The sequence below is a fragment of the Calliopsis andreniformis genome, chromosome 6 (genome assembly GCF_051401765.1).
Source record: "Calliopsis andreniformis isolate RMS-2024a chromosome 6, iyCalAndr_principal, whole genome shotgun sequence".
In the NCBI taxonomy this organism is placed as follows: domain Eukaryota; kingdom Metazoa; phylum Arthropoda; class Insecta; order Hymenoptera; family Andrenidae; genus Calliopsis; species Calliopsis andreniformis.
The window spans coordinates 13,391,860-13,416,097 of NC_135067.1; the positions used below are offsets into that span (position 1 = coordinate 13,391,860).

At 39.9% G+C, this 24,238-nt stretch overlaps 1 protein-coding gene across 1 annotated transcript in view; it reads left to right on the plus strand.

Annotated features, from left to right (window-relative positions):
• Positions 1-1,636: 1,636 nt before the first annotated feature.
• The window catches only part of LOC143181140 (uncharacterized), a 42,008-nt gene continuing 19,406 nt past the window's right edge, over positions 1,637-24,238 (plus strand). The window contains exon 1 of the mRNA XM_076381395.1: positions 1,637-1,843. The gene's annotated coding sequence lies outside the window, so the exon portion shown is untranslated. The remainder of the gene's footprint in view (positions 1,844-24,238) is intronic.

Genomic DNA, 24,238 nt, shown 5'->3' on the forward strand with positions numbered 1-24,238 from the left:
TTGGTGTCAGACAAAAGTTTGATTTTCTTTGCTTATGTTCACCTTGCAATTGCGTTGCATATTCCAAGAATGAAGAGTTAGAAAGGTTGCAAAATGCTTTGTATTCAGGCAAGGTGAGAATAATCACGGTTTTATTGGGGTTAGTGACATTACAGTCGATCACCAAGCGTCGCTGTGTACACCGATATTGAGCTTAATGACCGTTTCCCGGCGCTCAATGTCAACTGTTCAATGTCGGTGCCCACATTTGCATGAACCACGAACGAGAAAGCCGCTAGCACGAAGGCGTACACGTCTAGCAATAATATATTCACGGAAGAAATAAGCTTTTCTTGAACAACAAAAGCCTCCTCCATATTTTAACTTCCCATGGTATGGCTAACTATGAATACTCAAGGACATTCCTTTAACAGAGGCTTGAGAAATTATTTTCAAAGAGTTTCAGGTTTAATTATTATTAATTAAATTTCTTTGAATTTTCGTTGACATAAGACTTAGCATTTCAAATTTAGTTCAGTAACTTACAATTACACAGTTTCTCATGTTCCATTTCCTGTGAAACTGAGTTAATTCCGCCTTTCCAACGATCAATGTCAATTCCACACCTATCTCACATTGCTGCATAACTTTAATCTGCACAAAGAGATGTATAAATAGAAAAAAAGCAACGGGTTCGAGGCAGTGACATTCTGGATCATGATGCGTGACGAGAAGTGTATCCATCAAGAGTGCAGAGCACTGATGGAAATGAATCTGTTACAGGGAACTGAACCATCTTCATGAGAGCAAACGCTCGATAGAAACCGATCGTATTATACTTTAAGATAAATTTCTGAAATTTAATTGAATGTTATTTTAAAATAAGATTGCATCAATTTTAAACACGCTTAGCCATTTAGAAAAGACGTATTTCCGTTCCAGTAGAACAATGAGAAAGTTCAAGAATCATAGTCTAACAATAACTTGCGTTAATTAAAGATATGAGAACGAACAAAGCACAGTCGTCGCAGTAAAACCTAAAGGAACGACGATAAAACCGCGATCAATGTTAACCACCTGATTAAACAGCTCGGGCTGCAAGTCTAATCAAGCTAAGTAAAAACTGGTGTCATAATTAAGGAAATGTTTCTTCGGAACAAAGTCTTTTTTCAGATATACTTCTGAATATTTTTACTAAAGTGCTGTAACAAGCTTAATGAACGAAAATGAGACCCAGAATACCCAATAAGAGATTAAAAAGTTCCTTCAATTAAGGTAAAAAGTAAAAACAATAAACATTTGTTTGCCTCAACATTCTGCAATGGGGCAGTTTACAAGAGCTATAAAAGTACTTTCCCACATTTGTGGACTTCTCGTGCTACTTCTTCCTGCTCATAGAACGTGTCCCCACAGTTTAACAAAAATTCTCTTAAACAACTGTGCACATTTAAAATTGATCTTAATGCAATGTTAATCGAATGGATTATTCTTAGAGTATTACAATAAATAATACACCTTCTATTTACACAGGTAAAACGAGGAACAGGCACTGCAAAGAGAGGGAGAGAAAGAGAAAGAGAAGGTAGGAATCGAGGCTGACGGTGAAGGCGCAACGAGTGGCACGTTCAGTCGTCCGGACCCGCTCGGTCGGTCTAAACAGACGGTACTTGATCGTATTCACCACGATCACCGTGTGGCTCTGTCAGGTTTTCGATCGTGTATCGAAACTTTCCCCTTAATTGTGCATTCTTCGCCGAAACAAAACCGCGGATCACTGGGAGGATAAGCTGCTCCAAACAAGATCGACGATGATTCAGTGGAATCTCTGTTAAATGCATCGACTTTTCCCGAGGACAGCCATCAGGTGAGTTTGAGGAATGCATTACTCTTATCGAGCTAACGAGTTCTGTAACGAACCTCGTTGCGATATTGTACCGTATCGATTATATTATCTATTTCTATCTCGCTGAATTTTAATTCGTGCAAAACTGTTTACACTGCTTTCGTGACTGACACGTTTTCTGACACCGATAAGGGGATGAGGGACTCACGGCAGCTGTTAAAATATTTTATTAGCCGATCGTTAAACGTCTACACCGTTCGATAAAGTTTGGCTTTTTGAAACTTACTTTGCCCAGATCCGTCACTGGTGTATTCGTAATTGAAAATACCATCGTTGATATATTTGTAATCACTGCTGATATAATATATTGATACATTTGAAGTCTATTTCAATTTTTATAGTAGAGTAGCGTTAACTTTATGAAGTATAATTGATTCAGCTTGTGTGAACAGCATTGTTACTTCACACTGCACGTGTTAAAATTTGGTAGGAATTTCATTCTCGCGCTCTACGATTCTGTGAATCACCGTAGAATTCCCTCATCCTCGCGCAGGAGCTGGGTCTCACAAAAGGGAAACCATGGGAAGAACCGCGTAATCATATTATTCATAATTAACGAGACCGCTTTACGACGCTTCGAAGACGCCACTTTAACGATGTGAACGATGTATTACCACGGATTCGGATTCGGATATCTGCCAGATTATGTTAGAATCTCTCAGCTGACTTTCAGGAAGCAGTCTAACTGTGTCCATTTCCTCTCTCTTTTTCTGGCTAATTTACTGTTATTTATAGATACATATAATGCTTGTTATAGCACACGATAAGATTGCATAATAATTAACGTGGTAAACAATTACTTGCATTTTAAAATTCGTTTGCGTAGGATGACTAGTTTAAGATTATATAATAGATTTTTGAGGATATGTGTTAATTATGGAGTAAATAGGATTTACTTATTCGATTAATAATCTATAGTGATGTCACGTTTTCTTGAATTATTTTTGAGAATGACTTTGATTTGAGGCAGTTGTTTAAGAGAGGTATTTTTAAGAGGCAGATCGTGTGGGCAAAACTCGTATTGTTTGATAACGTCACAGATAAGAAAGCATGTGGGTGAGATACTTTATAAGATTCTTGTTATATCTGAAATGATTTTCTCTGTAAACATCTCCTGATCTCATGGTTATGACTAATCCTGAGATTTCGGCAAATAAGGAAAATTCTCTGGTTCCAGAAATCGATAAACTTATAATAATATTTACGAATCATAGAAGCCTTTTACGAACCTTAATTATGTAACAATTATCAATCATTAATTATTGCAAGGATTAATAACGAATAAACTTAATAAGCGATTAAGTAACTCGTAGAGAAGAATTATGGTAACACACGTGCATTATACTTTTAAATGTTCACTATTTTAAAGTATCACTGTTTAATAAACGTTGCTATTCTCAAGGATAAAAAACTATAAGAATAGATGCCCTAACGATGATACACCTTACACGCAACATGTCCTTATACGTAATTCATGACCGATAAATTAGCGTTTACAAACCAACAGTAAGTAGAATGCTATCAAGATTATAGCAAACGAACAAGATGTGCCTATGAAGAATTTAATCAAGCAGCTAAGAAAGAGAGAGAATTGATGAGCACAGCTCAAGTGATCCGTCTTAGTCAGCGAGCCACGTAGCTTCATAAATTGATTCGTCCACGTGAAATTATACGAAGGACCGAATAGCTACTGTTAAAGCAGTCCCCTCTTTTTCCCGCGAGGCTCAGCAGTCTGTAAATCCGAACTCTCCGTAGTGTTACATTCCGAAGATGATTCAGATGCGTCCCTCGGCTTCCCGTGGTCCTTCGATAAGCTATCTCGATAGAAGTCGATGGTTGGGCTTGTTAACGAGCCTGGACTATGCCGTTCTTTCCTCAGTACTTCGCGAAATACATCATTTCATCTGTACATTCTTTCCTGAGTAGTAGAAGTAAAGTGTTTAGTCGAAAATTATTCATACTTTTAAATCAAAGGTTCATACCTTTGGGGTGATGAAAGAAATATTCTTCTGCATTATTCATAACGTTTTAAAATTTCATCACTTACGAATACTATGAGAATCTGCTATCAGATTTCAGTGTCTTCTATTATCTGTTCAATGAACCCGCAATTTTTAATCGCCCTGTACAATACAAGATTCACAGAACGTCATCGTCGAAAAATTTAGAAAGTTAACTGCGAATTAAATGGAGAACAAGAACATAGAATATTATCGTTTCAATATTTTATCAGAATTCGTATCTGCCACAGAACTAAGATTCGATATAAGAACCGATACCACGAAATAATTAATGAAAATGAAAGTCGACTACATTAATTGGTTTCATAGATCAGCAATAGAGATGAACGATAACTAAAACGATTCAAATTCACATCGCCCGCAGAAAAATCGCAACGCAAAGATACCAGTAGATTTTTCCCCGCCTCTAAGCCGTACGATTATACCACTCCGTATCACCCTCTTATCACTGTCCTTTATCGTGTTACTCTCCTCCGCGCGTCTACTCGCCGGACGCTCGACCACGTAACCCAAGTGTCTAAAGATAACTGGTTAATTGAAACGTGCTTATAAATTGCACGACGGAACGGGTTGGGTGATACTAAAACGGAGCTCTGTACGCGTCGTTATTCCTATATTATACTCTTATTGGTTGCGCCTGCCGATAGGCTACCATTCACTATATCTATTCATCCAGCCTCTATGAGCTTCCGTTTCTTGCGCACAATGGCCGCTAGATAGGAAATTATAGTAATCGAATGCGAGGAACAAATGACTGAATCGCGATGGGAAATGGAGCGAGCTGGCCACGACGCTCCGCGGGCGCGAGAAAAAAGGGGTAACGAACTGCCGAACGACCAGTACATTCAGCGTGAAAAAAATGCAATTATGTCACTGGTTTCGCAGAATGGAGTCTCCGTGTTCGTTTCGTTCATTTTTGCCCGATAGGCTCGCGCGATAGAACGTTCATTTGAATTTTTATATAATAACCGAGCGAGGTGAATTTCACACGTCGCCGGGCATCGCGCTGATGATTTCACGCGGAAAAATCACAAGCGCCGTGAACGACCCGCGATTACTGGAGCGCGCGCGTTCGAGCGTTCGTTACACCGTCTGGCTGGTCGAAACGAAAGCTTTCGAGTGAAAGTGCTGTCTCCTCCTCGCGGGTTCCTCGCCGCGATGCAATTCGACGTCGCGAGATCGAACGAGAATGATCAGCGTGCCGCGTTACCGCGAGCGGAAGGAATTTAAAACGAATAACTTGTCCCTGCTTTGTTCGCGGTTATGTACGCGCGTTTAACGAGGAGGACAGGGGGAGGAGGGAGAGAGTCGGAGAATATCATTTAAGTAGCGCGCGCGGAGTGAAAGTCCGAATATAACGAGTGTGCCAGAGCTGCCAATACCTGTTTTACGTGCTGCATAATTAATATCGTTTCGCAAATAACATCTTGCGAGATATTGTCCGCTGTGGTTTTTTTCGTTTCTCTGTTTTTGCGTCTACTGTGCCCCGACGCGGAAAAAGCCTGCACGGTTATGTACCGCGAAATGAAATGCTGATGGCGATATTACGAAAGATAGCGATCGCTATTGATAAGCGTTAATTCGCTGGGGCAAGTGAAAATGTAGTGATAAGTCTGAATGTAGATTGTAGATAGTAGATCGCTCTTAATGTGATAGATAGGGAGCAATTGTGAGGTCATAGCTTTTTTTCTAGGATTTGAACGTGTTCTTTGGATACTTTGGAAAAGATATATTATTCTGAAAAGTACTTTAGTGCTTGGATATTTCGATAATTAAATTAGTATGCATGAAAGAGTATCTTCTCTGGAGGCAGTTTCTGTTTTCGTCATCAATGGTGGCTACATCACTACTATTGCTAACCAGCATTCTTCTATGTTAATTACCCATTCCTGTAACAAAGTTTCACACTAAGAAGTACATTCCTCGCTCCACTATGCAAACTTTGCGAATTCAGGTTAATGTTGGCTATTCCACAAGTAATATACTTCTAACGTCCTGTTATTAACTTCCTCAAAAGAAGGTCAACTTTTGTATCTTCTTATTGAAAAGTTATTACCAGATACACTGAGATTAGATATCTCTGAAGATTCTGTACGGTACCACGCCAAAAAGTGGTAAACTTGCCTCTATACTTCACGCACTGTATAATTATCAGTGAACATTATTCATTCCTATCATCAGTGCAATTTTCTTCCAGACTCAGTCAAAGCTTCGGTAGCAAAAAAGGTATCAAAATTCCATCAAACTCGTTACCAAGCCCATACAAAAAAAAATGATCATATAGATCTTGCAAACGTCTCTTAAGTAGATTTTAACAAGGTAGACTTTTTTACGATTTATTATAGAGTTTTGTAAAATTAACAAAGGTAACTTGACAACATTCATATCAGCATTGTAATTGCATTATAATACTTCTGTAAATTCTCCACCAGACTTCAATAGTATCAGCTTAACATTTTTCCATGTCTCGAGGTGCCATGAAAAAAGCTGCGATTTTCTGTGTCCCCGCATTTCAGTCTATCTCCGTCTTTGATCGGAATTCAAGGCACGGTCGAGCGACAGAAGGACGTCGATAAAAGAAACGTCTAGGAAAATTTAGAAGACAATCTGAAAGGCACGCGATTGTACGAACGACTTCGTGGTCATTTGTAATGCGGGATACACAATTCAAACGTGGCTCGATTTTTCCTTCTCGCGGCAGGAGCCTAGGACCTCCACTGGAGAACGTGCAAGCCTCGCGTTCCACCGTTTCGCGTATCAGCATTTAAGTTATCGTTCGCGGGGCCGCGGACCAGTTTTGTATCTGAAACTTTAATCGGCCATCGTCACGGTAGAACGGAGCCATATACGCGTCGTATCACGTGTGTCACGGCGCCTCTCTGTCTCTCGCCCGAACGTACCCTTTCCTTTCTTATGGTCTGATAGTAATCCAGCCGACAGATATCAGAACAGCCTCGAGCCGACAGTCGGGAAGGCCGTCTACGGTCGGCCATATCGTCGGATTATTATTATGCATGAATTTCGTGAACCGGTCGCCCGTGTTTGCCAACGCCGCGGGGGTTACGTAACCGGGCGAGAAAGTCTGAAAGTGGCGTGCGCTGAGCGTATGTCAACCCCTCGGGTGAACAGCTTACTACCAAGCTGATTTCGAATCGATGAGTATCGAGTCACTGGACTTTTAATTGAGAATTTTCTAGATAAAAAACTGTTTTTATTGGTAATGTAATTAGTGATGAATTAGTGATGCACCTGTTTATGTTTTTTTATTGTATTTAGGTTCTCTAAATACTCTTGAAAAGAAAGAGGAAGAAAAATGTTGGGAAAAATTGAAGAATTTGTATGATAAGTCATTTTGACTTAATTGTACTGTTAATTATTTACAATTACAATTCATAAACTGTACGGAGTGTTGTACTGTTACCGAAGATTATATCTTTATATGTTTTATCCTTCTAGATCATGTCTGCTTAGAAAATCGTGTATATGTATTATGCATTGTTGTGAGGAATTTCATATCGAGCAAGTACCTGCAATTGCGCCAACGCGGTTTTCCTGTTTTCCTGATGTACTAGGTTAAAAGAATGCTTCGTATTCCGCGCGTGCATGACTTTCAACAGAGGTTGTCCTTGTCCTTGAACAAGTATGATATGACGTGAAGGTTCCAGGTTCGAGAAACGATGGCGTGCGTTTTTGTGTCTTCACGTAACACGCTAAGCAATTCGTGTTTCTTCTTGTGTTTTAATCGAACAGTAAACGGTCCTTAACGTGTGCAGAATAAATGCAATATAGTCATACTGAAATGTACACCAAGTCCAGACTTCGTTCATTTTGTGATCGCTGACAGTCTTCTTGATATAGCAAAATTAGGTTTATTCTTCGAGACTCAGAGAGTTAACAGAAATTAGAAACTTCAGTAAAATTAATTTTTCATATTTCATATAAATGTCCAAAGATTGTTTTCATAATTAAACCTCTAAATGGGAAAATCACCTTTAATCGAGTCTTTCTTCGAACGTTAATTTCTTCCTGGACATTTACTTTTCTCACCCACCACATTGCCTACTTTACGCAGCATTTTCTTTCTCACGTCGAACACTCATTTACATTCTCGCATTATTCTGTTCAAATAATCCGCTTAACTGTGCATTTTACATGTTCGCCCCACGGCTGGGATTTAACCCGGTAACGAACGAGTTTCCATGATCTCCTTCACCATCCTCGTGCGCGACCCCAATCGCTATCAGTCCACTACCAGCATGTCCATTCCCACTTCTGCCGACCGACATTCGGCACATTTGAATTCAGCCTCGTCAACAACCTGGAAAATCTTGTTTCGTATTCAGCGTGAATGAACCTGAGCACCGTTCGAGGCTTCTCGTGGGACCGTGACAGAAAAGACGTCGCGACGTCTGCACGTCGACACCCTTTTTGCATTTCATCCCTGGTGGGCCAGTTTCAACTCGCCAGTGTGCGCTCTAATTGAGACGGGAACGAAACTTGCATTCTCCGTCGTCTGGGCGACGGTTTTAGAATGAATGCTCATCGTTCCTGCCAGTCGCCATGGAAGATGGAAGCATCCAACTTGCTCCCTTTACATTTTCATGTATTTTATAGAAGAGTAATACAGCAACTCATTGATCTTCTTTTTAATAAAATATGAATATTCGTTTCAATGCTCAAAAAGTTACAAGGTCCTACTTAATTTTTTTTTTTGTGAACTCACATCAAAGATAAAGCTTTTGAAGTGTTACTGATACTATTTTTGCAAGGGTCTAAACAGTTTAATTAATGTTTAGAAGTTTAATTATATTTCTAGCTTTAATATTGGTTCAATATAAGTAGAATCGAAAGCAGATTTTCATTGTACTGACTGGAGAGCAATTTCCCTCGAGGAAGTTATTTCTTGGGTTCAGTGATTTGGAACAAAGTGTAGATTTCGTAAGACTACTTAATTTGAAGATCGAGAAATATCAAAGGTTCTTCTCGGGACACTTAACGAGCGCGAAACGAAAGTTCCTGAACTCAATAGGGTTCGCAGAAGATTCGCGTTATGACGGTTTTACATTGTAATAGATTTCCTCGGATTGTAAGCGTTCCCAAGATTGAGTCATCGTAGGCGTGTTACGTAAGTATGAGATTACCGTCTTCTCGAATGAAAAAATGTATTAAAGACATCGACCGTGTGTACAGGCCGAGGACAGGATTGAAATTTCATATGAGATAACGCTGATCCCCGTGTTAACGAGGATAGTTAATCGTCCAGACCCAGCTTCGAGTTTCATTTCTTGAACTATAGATCTTTGAGTGTTACCTTGGACTCGTTCAATCATGGTGGCCCTAAGATCCTCTAATTTGTACTAAATATAGGGATCTCCTTTTAGGAAGATTTTAGAGAATTTTTAAGAGATAACTTTTCTCTTCAACCTTTATCATATTAAGCCTCATAAAACTTAGGTCGTTAACATTTTTTGAAACCTTTAAAATAAATAAACTTTAAGCTTTGTCACTTTTTAGACAATACAAATACGATTAAAAATAATATAAAATTCCTATTAATTGTAGGTAAGTGTAGTACACGTTTGCACAAATAAGGGTGCTGCAAGTTTGAATACAAAATGAGTATTTTGGACCCCAAGCTTGAAGAACTTCAGGACTTTCGAATTAAGAGAAAGAAGCACAAAGTGTATTGCAATCTACTTCCTTGACTCAACGGTACAAGGTGAAAGATTTATTCTCGTGAAAGTCACGGGTGAACACTACGTCATCGTGTCGACGGTCGTTTTCGTGGTACTGGACCATGTCGAGGTACAGTGACTCAGGACAGAGGATTCCCCTTGCTCGTTCAGAAAAATTCCTGTCTGCATTCAGAGACAACAGGCGCTCCGATTCTCAGACTTATCGCTAGATGAATGAAACTGGATACCGTTCTACAATCGACACCTCCGACGTTCAAGGTTTCTCGTTCGCGTTCTGCTTCGTCCTATCTCGTTTCTGGTTCTCCGATAGTTCATTCGATATAGCGGACGACCGCGAGAAAAATTGGCGCTTCTCTGTTGCTCCATCCGTTACGCATCGGATTGACATAACTGTCTCCTACACGTGGGAAAGTGGAAACGAGACGATCCTGAAGCCTGGGATTCATTGAATAATATTTTCGAAAATCGAGAGAAATTTATGGTGAATATGAAGGACGTAGAAAGTGATTCAGAATATTTATAGTTAAATTTCTATAAAAATTAGTTCCATTCTTGACTGACTTTTATGTGGCACGGTCTAGACTGGATCAACTGGTTTCAGAACTAGATTCAGAGAGAGTATACAAATTTCAAAATGTAAAATATGAACAGCCAAGAAATTTGGGTACAACATTTCTACTGCATGATGAACTAGTTTTCCTAAAATATACCTAAATTCGAATACACTATCGTGTAAATATGTTTGCTGAATACTCACGGCCCATAAGAGTTTCACTATACCAGAGCATTAATGAATCTCGAGAATCGTCTCAATAGAACTTCCCCAGCTGACCCGTGCGCGTGGAAAAGACCAAGGACGAAGGGATCGTTCGGCAGGAAGAGGAGCGATTAGAAGAAGGAGCGGTTAAACCGGAAAGTCGAGCGTGGCCGAAGGGACCCCCGAGCAAAACGATCCTAGAACGAGGCACGCAGCTAGTTCTGTGTGTGTAGCCATGATTACCTCGGTAATTGCTCGCGTCGTACATATCGGACTTCCGGTCATGAGCTCTTAAGAAGGATGCGCGGTCCAGAGATGGCGCGTGTCCTTACGCGTGCCTCAAAAGGCGAATAACACCGTCTTAGGACACTCTTGAGACTCGAGTTTCTTGTGGAGTGTCGCTTTACGAACAGACCCCGCAACTTCCAACTAGGGAAACCGGGGAAACGACGTTTTTCCATGGAAAAGTGCTTGGATCGCCATTAGAAATGTTTCTTCGTCTATTCGAACGTGAGTTTGAGCATTGGGAAAGCTTAATGTGTTTTTACAGCGCTAACTACGAATATTAATTACTTTTGTAACGTGTAGTTTGTTTTGGTCGGTAATTTAAAGCAGTCGTTAGCAAGGTAGATTACGAGAATTATTATTTTCTGCTAATATTGCTTCGGTTAATAATTGAAAAGCGATTGCTTCTTACGGCACGATGGTGGAATTTAACCGGAGGATTCTAAAAATATTCAGATAGACTATAATCCTGCAGCGCTGTGTAATAAATGAGTAGTTAATGCTATCACGCAACGAGCACGGTAATATAAGGTACGTTTTCTTAATAGATAATAAAAATATGATTGGTAACTGCGTTCCGAGACAGCTTTCAGATATCTATACCTCTTATAACCAGTTCTCTGAGAAGATGCGATCGTTACATGCTGGACGTCCGGTCGCTCTCCATGAACTCACAGGAAAGTCAAGTACCAAAGAGAATATGTCCTTGCACACCTTCGACATGCAATATCAAACCCCGTTTACGATGATACCTATCATTATTATTGATATTTTTTGATAGAACAATACTCTATGTCCTAGTATGATGTCTAAATCGTCTAATCAAGTATAGTGGTCTAGCATGTTCTTTAAAGATTTGAAAATTTTCAAGCTTCCCAAATATACAAATTTTCGAGAAGATAAGGCGTTTAATATGCTTTAGTTCAACGACTTAGAAACTAATTTATGCAAAAACGAGTATTAAAGACGGAAGAGTTACCAATAGAACAAAGTGGAGTCCCCGTCTTATTATCATCTGTCTCTTGTCACTTGCCAGGACTCTCAGTTTCTCAGAAAACACAATAAATAGTCGTAATTACGGAACTAATCGATTATACGATCGAGAAGTCGACGAGACAAAGGGGTACGCGCAACAGGTGAATAACGAAGTCGTCGAAGCGTTTCTTCTGGTTAATTCATTTTGAAAGTCCATCAATATTCCTGCGGCACTTGCACAACGTGTACACACGAGGAGAAACGAGTATCCGTCATCGGAGCGTAGAAAGCATTAAACCGAAAAGTCACGTACGACGTAAACGCGGCTGGCGATCGAGGTATACGTTTCCGATTCTTCGCTTGATGTACCCGCGGTTCCGCCACAACCTTTCGTTCCTTGGAACTCGAACGTAGGTCGACCGAAACGAATCGATCTTGTTCCAGCTCGCTGTTACTGCCGTTGATTACCGAAATAAAAGGAGCGGATTAAAACTGACCGCGCACGGTGCATCGCTTTTCCTGTCCGACGGATTCGAAAGTGCTCTGCTCGAAAGTGAAACACGCGGGATAATTTTCTTCTCGAGTCGAGCGTTACTCAATGAGCTGACTTTCGAAGGAAGGATGGTAGATTGTTCGTTCAGAGGAACTCGATATCTTTTAATGGTGATCTTTAATCTAGAGAAACGGGTATTAAACGGATATTAAACGGATTCCTTATTGGCAACGTTCTCTAGTGTTGCATTTGCATAAACTGCAGAGTTCTATGTCAGTGTTGCCTACTCGCTTAGATTTCTACTGTACATATGTTTTCTACAATAATTTCTATTACAAACATAATGATCATAAAAATCAAAATTTTCATCCATATTTATTTGATGTATTTTAATGCTTCCTTGTTTTTAGTGAGAGACAGAAATTTTAATTAAGTATAGTTAATATTTACTCAGCATTGAAGTAGGTGAATCTCCAGTAGCGAAATCCCTGAATTTCCTGCGATGAAGACATCCCTGAAAAGAAATTAATTCGTACGGTGAGTCGAGAAGACAGCTCACGCTTCGCAATGCTACAAGACGATTTGAATTCTCTCCATTTAACACGGACAGATACTCGTTACTGCTTTCCCGATTAACTAGCTACGTGTCGTAAGAAGTATTCGCTTATTTAAACAACCATATGTTCCGCGCGCGCAACGTTATTGTTCAGCACTCTGGCAACGGAATAATGTCTAATAAAGATACACCGCGTTCACGATAATTCTACAGCTTGAAATTGTCTTTCCTGAAGCCATGTTGAGGACAGAGAAAGGGTTGGCCGATGATCGGCCTTGAGTCCCCGTCCTTTACGTACACGCGTACCTCCGTGCATACACACGCGTGCAACTAGATGCATAAATGTCAACTGCAGGCTCCGTTTTCATATCGAATCTCTGATCACGTCAACACTATGCGTGGCAAAATTAGAAGAAACATTTACACAGCCGTCCCATCCGCCCGAAGTTAACGCGCCATAAAACGAATCAATTAAGTCACCTGTTAATCCTTACAATTTTACTGCGTTAAATCCTGTCGTAACGACGCTTCGAGAAATTAACATTTTTTGCAATTCGACCGCCACATGCTCGTTAATATTCGTCAATATAAAAACTTAAGAATACGTAGACGTCCAAGTAATCATGTTCAGCAGAAAGTGGACAAGAGAAAGCGGACACAATGACTTTGCCGAAATATTCCGAATGCCAGCACGTTTCTGCGCCCATACGAAGTTGAACGTACTAATTAGCATAATCACTTGAACGTACGTCGAGTAAATCACGAAAGCCAAATTTTACAGCCGCTGCAGTCGTCGGTATAATGAATATTCAACTACCTCAATCTTTTCACAGTTACACTTCACGAAATGAAATTAAGGGAATCAACATCGCCAAAAGTGAAACGTCTACAGTCTCCCTCGAATTACTTTGCATCAAGATATCTATCCTCTTTGGAGAGGAGCCAATCGCTACATTATTTCACGCCATTCGAAGCTGTCATGCCCTTCGCAACGCGCGTTTTCGCAAACTGCAGCCTATCTGTCTGTATCCACTCACAGGTGCGCAAAAACTGTCGTCAAACCGTTGAATCCAGCGGAAAATCGGAGACTTCACTTTCTGTGGCTCACCCTGTATAAGTACGAACACAGAGGAGGAAAAGGCGCACACGCGTTTACGGTTGAACACGCACGTAGACCATGCCGAGGGCATAGTTACACGGCTATTCCAGCGAGGAATGCCTGGCATGTCGCTCTCGTCAAATGCCCAGAAAATAAAAGGACTGCCTCGGCCGCGGCCTTGATAGAAGGTTTCCACCGGGCACCGGGTTCCCTACGGTCAGCCACCACGATCTTAAAGGGTCAGCTTCCTCGAAGATGACAAGATATGAAATACGTCAGCTGCCGTCTCCCGTGGCCGTTCGAATATTTCTTCGTGTCTAGCGCTAGAAGCGAAACAAGACCTTCTGAGCGCCGAATCGATCGATTACTCTTATAGAGATTAATAGGCATTCTGATGCGAGGCTCGTTTGATCGATGAAAACTCATTTTTTCTATCGACCCCTCGGAAATTGGGCTAGACGGTGTTGAGGAATTAAAGCATACGATTAAGAATGAGAGGAGTCTCGTTACGAGAATGGATTCTCGGCGAATTTTAGGAAGAAACGCGGTACTTTCTTTTTTCATCTTATCTGGATCATATCTGCTCGATGGATTCGTTCCAGACGAGGGCGTTGAGATTCAACGATGATGGACTGTACTTAAGAATGATCTGTGAAAGTTAAGGCTCGTGTTAGTTTCTCAGAGTGCTGTGAATGTGGTTGGAGCTATTAACAGAATGAATTTTTCCTTCTGGGATTGTAGATGCGTGGAGCGAAACATTGGCTGATTTTATGCAATAGTATACCTTTAATGTGTTTACTCAACCCACTTCGCGTGCAAATTTTCACCACTCTCTACGCCATGCTGGTGTTTGAAGAATTGCTTGGTATGATGTGTGCCTTTCTACTTTTCCTCAAATCAGTAGAGAGAGGACGTATATGGACGTACGTGCGGAGCAAACTCGAAACCAGAAAGAAAGAGTGATGAAGTGTAGAATAAATTATTATAAGCGTCTGTATTTTATTAAGGAAAATAAACTTGGTTCCTAAATCAAAGATATTTACTGTCTGTCTAATATTTTCCGTTTCCACTTTCCCAAATATTTGAACATTTTCTACTGGAATTAGTGCCTATCTTTATTCATGTTTATACAAGTTAAGAGATCCTAGATTCTAAATAGAATCCTGCAAGACCATTTACCTATTTTTCTCATTTTCTCTCCATGGTAGCTACTAAAAGTCAATTTTTCACAACACCAATAGCGACAAAACCTAGTTATCAAGTGTCTATCAACAACTCGAGAATCACCAGCTTATTTTCGTCCGAGGAATCCCTCCCTCCTCATTAGGTTATCCATCTCTATTCCCCATATTTAATATACCACTTCGCGCCCCGTGTTCCATAAAACTATTCATCGCCCTTGCATTCTCGCCAGCTAATTGCTCGATGGAACTCTCGATTCACCAAGGAGCGTCTGGTTCACCTTGCGAGTGCCTACGACCCTGGCCTTGATAGTGCTTCCGACGTAGAAGCGTAGGATTCCGATCGAATGGCTCGCGTCGAGGCGGCGAAGGGTCAGCTTTCTCGTGACACGGGAATCGTGGCCCGCTGGAAAGCTGCGCGGAGAAAATTCTCCGTCCGCCTCGGTTCGACGTGTGTACACGTTTGCACCTGCGTTTGCCTTATCGGGTATCGGCGCCTTGGGGTCTCTCGCGATCAGAAACGGACGTGGAATCGATCCGAGATCTCGACGGAGGTCGGTGGACTCCGTGCAACATCGGCTACGAGCGGCCACGTAACCTGGTGGACGATAGAAATCGTTCGCTAGACCAGGAGCGTGTTCGAGCTGCTTCCTTGTTTGGATAACGAGGAAACTATGCTTGAATGGGGCATCGATGGCGACCAGAACTTCTGAAGTATCGTTTAGTCCTCATTGTTCGCGCTATGCTTGCACTACTTTGCGTGGAACACGTCTGAACGGCCAATTACCTTACCCTTTAGCATTTGCTTCGTGTGTAATCGCTAATGCGCTACGTGCCTGGCATTTGCTCTACCCTCGCGAGTGGAACGACTTTTTTCATCGGGAAACTAGATATTTGGCGGATAACACGCGATTATTCTGGAGTCTTGATTCTGATGATAAATTGATTATACTATTGATCAAAGTTGCACGTGGAAATTCCATTTCAACCGAGGCGAAACGACTATTTCGATTGACTTCAGATTAATCAACTCGGTTGTCTGACCAAAGATTGCCTAATGTAAATATAGCTTAAGGCCTAAGTAATAGTTGAAGATCTTCTAGCTTAGAATTCGTCAATTTTTCCAGCAGAATTTGTCGTAGTTCCATGTTGCGTTTCTAATTCGAGCTCTTAACATTGCTAATGCAGAAACTACAGGTATACTGCACAGTAATCGGCTATTTGTACTGTATACTCGTTATCTGAGATACGGTTTGACTTGTGCGATACAGCTCGTGGCAAGTACCCTCTATGGTATGCTAAGATCGATTATATCCATCTAACTTTGAATTCTACGAATTAACTGTGTTCATGTGAACCCACGAGCAGAAACGCTTAGGCTCAGATCAAAGAGGCCCGAGGAATGCTGTTAACTCTATGCTTAGGTTTGTTCGTTACGTGTAATTACTAATATTATTGAACCGATTCAGTAGCAAATTGTATCAGACTTGTTCCCTTCACGAACGTACGTATACAAATTAGGCGTTCCATTATTCCATGGTTGCATAGATAAGCGTGTTACATAACAATCGATTCAAAGCACGATCTAATTTTCTGGATCGATATATTGTGTTTATCTATCAGTTTGACCTGAGAAATTGTTCTGCATTACACACTTTCAGGCAATAAATTAGTAACGAGAAATTGTTTTCATTTTACGTTCTTGTGTAAATCACATGTAACTTTATAGGATTTTTTAATTAAAATCGTAGATGGATAACGATAACGTGCCTTATGTACGTTCTATATGTCTTATACCTATATACCATACATGATCGCAAATTAATGTCACTTTCTTGGGTATACATTCCCCTGCCCTTTATCCACTTCTTTATTACAAATCTAGTATTTCAAATAAGCATATTTATCTCCATCATTTATGAAAGTACTTCAGAAACAAGAAACTCTACAACTTTTAATATTCAAGTATCATTAGTCATTACTCAATTTTCCCTTATTGAGCAGAATGATAAATATTCACATGTTTGCTATTGAGGACAGCACACAAAGGTATCGTCAATGCTACCATTTTGCAGGCAGAAATGCATGAAAAGTATTCACACGAATTCGCGATGAATGTAACATCCCTTTACCAGAACCTTTTTCATTCAAAGAAGCGAAAGTATTGTTCGAACGGAAGCTCTATGCTCAATAGACAGTTTCAATGGCCGTGCACATAGTCGGGCATGCAGGTGGCGTCGTTGAAATCACCGCGAATACAGATGCCCAGGCGATGCTGAAGAATGCATACACGCGTGTACGCAATACGCGCGAACCAGTGTAAATTTCCTGCCAGTCCCCCCGTGGCTTCCCTTTAGTTTCTTTTAATCGTTCCCTATCATTTCTGGAACTGCTCGGCGCAAAAACAGAAGGCGCGCGCTGCCTCGGTTGCTAAGATCGTTCCTCTTAAAGGACCATCTTTTAGACGCTGGGGTGTTAAGAGAAGATAAAATCGCAGAATATGACTTTTCACGTGGCAATATGGCCGTGCTTCGAGCTGCTTCGTGGAAAACATTCTGTGTAACGATAGAACAAGAAACGAGTGTAATTATGAAACGACCATCCTACACTACTCTTGATGCTGGAATTTCATGGGAAATTAAGAAAGCTTTTGTGCCTTGACACTCGAGACGTCCATACGTCAATCTCCCGTGTCTTTATCCCTGATTGCAGAGACTCTACTTTTAACGCTGGAATTAGCTACGATCAACGTGTACCAGTTTCTACTGAAACGGTTACAATAACTGGTTTTTGAAGTGAAAATAATATTCTTAGAATAGAATTGCAAGGTATTTTCCCTATTTTATCAGTCTTGTTTCTTTCATTAAAATTGTGTCATGTTATATTCGTGGTAACTCTGAAGGGGCTACGTAGAAAACGTGGTCGTATTTTTCAATTTTGTTTTTAAAATATTATTCTCGTTGAGAGACTTGAGTCAGCTAAAATTGGCGTCAAATTTACTTCTGTTTTGAACAGATGATTCAGCAAGTAGGGTCACACGAGAATCAGCGAAAACATTTTGTATCGTCTGGGTCTCTGAACCGCCCGCGGCTCCACAGCGGTTTCCAGTCAAAATTTCGCGCAGAAAATGTATTTTTAACTGGTGGCTGAAACCAGTCATCTGATTCTCGTGCTTCTGCCTCCATTTAAAGTACCATTAAGAAATCGTAAAATTCGCGATGCCATTGCCTCTGCTGGGCTATCAAGCTAACGTTACACTGCGTGCCATTCAACGAGTATTTCTTATTGCAAACCAATTTTTTTAAACACAGCCATAAGGGTCGTTTGTTAATGAACGATCAGGTACGTAATCATTCATTTTACGCAGACTTAATACGACGCTCTCGCATAATACCACGTTATTGTTAAATTAATAACGGTAGTCGTTAAAAATGACTGACGGTAAATGATATTAATGATGCATAATCCACACTTTAATCCTTTCCTGCACAATGAACTCCTAATTTAATGTTGCACGTGGAAACGGAAGCTGTTTGACTTGCAACAAATATGGAACGAAATGCACGTAATAATGCGTAAAAGCAGCAGCAGGTAATGAATTATGCACGAGCAGCCTCGATTTTAATATTTCATCAGTTTTACCTTAACGACTTCATTACTCGTTATTAAACCGTAGAAAACGTTACGCCACCCTCGAATCTGAAACAAACTTTTCTCTCGTCATATACTTTCTATATTTCAACGCTCTTCGAAAAATAATACAAACTCTTTTCACCGAAGCACGCTGTCGCAATTCCACGATAGATTGGATAAAATCGATTATTCAGGACGCTCGTTAATCTCAATTTCTCGTTAATTCAGCTCACCCACATTCCCACCGACAAATTTTTCCCCCAGGCAACATTCCGCGTGCAGCAGGTTGCAACTTCAACTGGAATTCGCTGGTGCCCGAGCCGTAACACTATCCGCGCACCGAGCGTGCAACGTGGCTGCAGCGTATTGCATCGGTTGCATTTCCCGGGCAAAAAAGCTCCGTCCAGACGGACGCGCGTACGCAGAGCCAGGCTGCGCGTAATCGACGGCCAGGCTGACAAGCCGATCGTGAAAGGTGCTATGTACGCGCGACGTTAATTGCTGGACGGTGTGTATTTCCGAGTTTTAATAAAGCGACCGTCGTTAAGATCGCGCGGGCCAGTTAACTTCTTGCCCCCCGTCAACCGGTTCGTTACGTCTGCGGAGTTTCGTAAATTCTGGAATACCGCGGGTCGAAACGAGATCAGCGAATCCATTCCAGAAACCGACACCGTTCGGCTACCTACTTTTTCCCGACGCGCCCCGAAATCTAACCACAGACGTCTGTAGAATACGTTAGACTGCTAGCTCCCAATGTACAGGGCGTTTCGTAATATGTGGGACCCACTTCGTGAGCTGATTGCACGCGTAGAAACAATGGAAAAAGTTTGCATAAACGTGTGTCCTATCTGGTTTCGTTTGTGAGATTAAGGGTGCAAAGGCATTATCATGTCACGTGAAATTATGTTATATATACTATAGTAAATCCATAGTGTGAGCTGAGGTTTTTCTTTTATTTTAGACTTACTTTGAGGGTTTTCAGTTAAATTGATCACTCTGTACAGAAGTCTGTGTTCTTTTGCTCCATTTCGCGGCACATGCACTTTAGTGTATACCACATTCATACATAGAAGTTGGAACATCTCACGGATAGAAGTTAGCGGTTTAGTATGTTACATCTGTGGTTAGAAGGCAAACTGATCTAAGTCACATATTTTTATTTTTGAGACATTAACGTCTAAAGTTTTCAATTTCTATACTGTCTTATGGACCTATGTCTTCTTGAAACTATCTATTCTTGAATTTTTAAATGAAAAAATTCTTCTAATGCCTTTTCAGTTTTCTGAAAATATAAATTCTATCTTTTAGAATATAATTAAGGCTTTAGGTTGAATTTTTTGAATATGTGACGTAGGTAATTTTACCTTACAGTCATATATACAAAGTTTGTGGATCTAACACAGCTGAGTAGCGGTAGGGTAAATTGTGCCAGCAACATCTAGCGCGATGTTGATTCAATTTTATTCTACGCGACTGGAATTGCTCCCGTGTTGGAATTCTTCGGGCCTGATTGGAGGCTAATGACTCGGTGAGGTGCTTCGAGGAATTGCTGTGCCATCGAAATGGCTTGAGATACGGAAGATGTGAGGTAATGTTTAGTACGGTCTCTACTGGTAGTAATCGTGTGGCTTGTTATTAGCGGAAAGATTATGGAGTGGAAGGTTGATTGTGTTTAATAGAGGTCTCTCTTAATGACTGAATTTAAAGGAATTAGTGGAATTTGCCGAAGTTAATAAATATTGTTACAGTAGACTGTGTTTGACATGGTATTAATAGTGTCAAATTCTACTGAAGTGTAAGTTTCGAGGAATTTGATTAGTCAATATCAATGACACTAAATATTTGCTAATTTCCACGAATTCAATTAACCAATATTGATCGATATTGCTCTGCACAACTATGTACATATAATAAATAACCCTGATGACGTTTTAGCTTGAAAAAATTACTTCAGTCAGTTAACTTTGATCAATATTAGCTCATTCAACAAAAAGAATAAAGTTGAATTTACAGTAGAACGTATTAATATATATTTTTTAGTCTATTGAAATTAAATTAACATGGATATTTAGAAAATACGAGACCACAAGGTGCATCGGAATCTGGATGTATAATTATGTTGTTGGTGGAGTCGAAAAAAGAAGACTGTCACGAGTATTAATTTCTGCTGACTCGGTCGATTTCATGCATTTCTCAATCCCTCGAGTATTAATACAACCTCTATTAATTCGGGAATTCTGAGTGAACCGGGTACAATGATTTAAACCGCTTATTAAGTCCGCTTCGCAGTGTGCACAGCGATTTGAAGCGTGGAATAATCTTCGTTTATGGTTGACGAAGGAATATGCATTTTTATGTGCTAATATTTCACGTCCTCCGGTCGAATTCTTCTCATAACATTTAATGTTAGTCTCTTGCCGATGTCGCTGGTATGTTTGGGACATTTCTCGGCATATTTAAAGCCGTTTTAAATTTCAACTTGATTTTAATTGCGCCGAATAAATTGCTGACAGTTTATGAGCAGCCTTAAAGTTACAGTTAATTTGAGATAGTTCCGGCAGTGGGAGTTCCAGGATCTCGCGCAATTCGATGTTATATCTCATTCACTTATCCATTGGTTTATTATTTAATCTGTGGGAAAACTATCAATGCAACGTTCTTGTACATTAAATACCTCCTCTTACTGGGAAGTGCATACTTCTTTAGGGATAATACATTATTTCTAAAACCTTCTTCCTGCAATTAGTCACAAAAATAACACCTATTTGATTGAAAGCTATTTCAGAGTCTCGTAAGAAACATAAGCATTCACAGAATTTTCATTAACCCGTGCCTGGAATCTAACGATTTAATTAGACTAACTCCAGCACTTAAAATAGTTGCACAACTCGAATACCTTGAGCAACTCTAATTAGTTAGAGTTAAAAATTTGCTGTTTTTTCTTTCAATTCTCTGCGAAGCATGTAATTTCGCCAAAAACACTTCCTGATGTAAAAATTGATGTGTACATGCATCTCCAGTAAAAGTTAATTGATATAACTGACGAAGAAAGGTTGAAACAGCATTCATTTCTCATTTGAGGCTTCAGGAATTTCCTCTTCAAGACAAACCTCAAATGTTGACCGAATGGTGACAGCGAGGATCTTTGAGTACACCTTAATTAGCTGCATTATGCTACCTTGCCACGAGACCAAAAAATCCCGACAAAGTGAGCGTAACATGGGAGCTGTTTAACCCTCTCACCTGTTCATGGTCAAATGCCATCGATCTGTGCTTCCCACTTATCTCCAGCGATAAGTATGCTTCACTCTCATTATACTTCACTAAAGGAATCTTTACTTTCACTCATTGTGAGATCAGCGTACCGTTTATTCAATTAGTCATACTCAAGTCTTACTGCTCAGAAATAAAAGCAGGTGGAGTACTTATAATGAGATAGTTTCTTCAGTACTTTTCTCTTTAAATTGCAAAAAAATTGGTAACATTATTTCGGTAGAAATTTGCAGGAGAAAAATTCCTCTTCTTTCTTAGAGTGAAATGTTTACTTAATCTGCCTTCTTGTCGTCAATTTATCTTATCGCTAATCTTCACGTTGCAGTAGGATGAGGGAATGTGGTTCAGTGGATGCTTGTGTAAGTATAAAATGAAATGAAAAATTCCTCGTTCCTTTTAAGATTTTTGTACGGTTACGCTATGGTGATCTTGATCGCCTAGTACCAGCCATATTGTAGACGGGTTGTAGCAGAAGTGGTGCGCAAGAAACTCAGAACGTTTCTTCCGTGCCCGCTTTGTACACGGGTTGAGATTTAAGAATCCTTCGGTAAGGCAACAATACCTAGGAAGCGGAGCGAGTTACGATGCGGTAGCCATACGATGGGGAATGCTTTATGAGCCCTCGAAGAATGTCATACACACCAGTCACACTGCATCCTGCATTTCGAATACCTATAACTCTCTCACGGACCTTCGACACTTACTTTTTAAATTTTCACATAATTTAACGCGTAATGAAGTTTAATAAAAACGCATAGAGACATTAGAAAATTAACTTGCATTAACTCTTTTTACATACGTGAAATCATAGCTCTTTTCATAAATTTGAAAGACTCTCAATGATAGTACACAAGCATTGTGAAATATTTAAAACATCACACTGACTCATTACTGTGATAAGTCACGTAGTCTGATAAGATATCTTTAAAGCCGCGTTCATAAATTAAAAAAAAAATCTGAAATGAATCACAGTATTTTAAAAAAAGAAATATGCATAAGAGAATGCTAATCTTGAAAAATTATACACAGTTTAAAAATTTTTGTTACTTGAAAGTTAAAGTTATGACATTAGAAGTAAATCATCAAATCTTCTAATAACATTTGGTAGGTAATTAATGTTTCATTGATCTAGGATTATACTATAGCACGAATGCACACGTGAGAATGCATCAAAATGTAAATACTCTCTCGATCATTTCATGCAATAACAATAACCGCGAATCACCCTCATTAATTTGCACGGTTCGAGACTGTGCAACATTATTGGAAGCAGGACTGTGAAATATAGTATTCTACCAGCTATTATTTCTGCTTCTCATTCCTCATGCATTGGGTCGTAGGCGTTTAGTTTTCCATGAGTTTACATTATATACTGCCGCGAGCTATTTGTAGCCCCGTGTAGTTATACGTGGGCAAGATGCACTCAAGAAATGCAGAATGTAACCATTTCGCGGCGACGATGCGTCGTCCGTGTTCGGCTAAGCCGTTTCACGGACTGTTTCCACTCTGAATAAATTAATCATTCTGAATTATTTAAACAGCGTCTCGCTCTTATTTCGTGCAATTTAGAATTCGTGGTGTTCTAAGAAACGTCATTATCTCTCTTGTTAAATTAAGTATATAAAGAAGTGATAAAAAGAGGCGGTTCAGAAATTTGCATGATTGCTATGTAGGATGACTCTTTATTTAGGCTTGAAGGTCATCAAGTTTTTTATGGAACCGTATGTCTTATTTTCGATGCTTTAAGTTTTTTATTCGACAGTAACAGAAGTATATGGGTGTGTCTTCTCGGATGCTCCGCCCTGTAGTGCATTAAATTTATGTTAATGTGATACACTTTAGTGTGCTGGAATTTCGACTAATTATTAACTTCATCTTGAAAGTTAAAGAGAAGTAGGTGATATTTATGTAGATCCTGTTACAAAATTTATATCGTTTAATTTATATTAGGTAATTAATGGTACATCGAAGTCTAAGGAAATACACAATTAGATATAAGGTATATATATAATTATTAATGATATGTTACGTTAATGTCAGGCAAAAGCAACCTATTAAGACGCGAAGTGATGGGATTTCTGTGACTTCTTGTTGCATGTCTTCGTAGCCATTTATAACATCTCGCGGTTGCAAGTATCTGACGATGAGTAAGATACATCATAGAAACATGAAACTTGAAACGCGAATATATTACAGTGTAACTCGTTCCCCTGCTAACTAAACGCTTGCTTGTTTTGCCAGAATTCTATTCTCTTTCCTAGCGGAGAAATACCTGTTTGAGCTACTGCGAACACATTCCAGTATTCTAGCTGGAAAATGTGCATTACACGCTTGTACTACTTTCGATTTTTTACTTTCATCTGTTGATTTAATGGCCAATTGAAAGG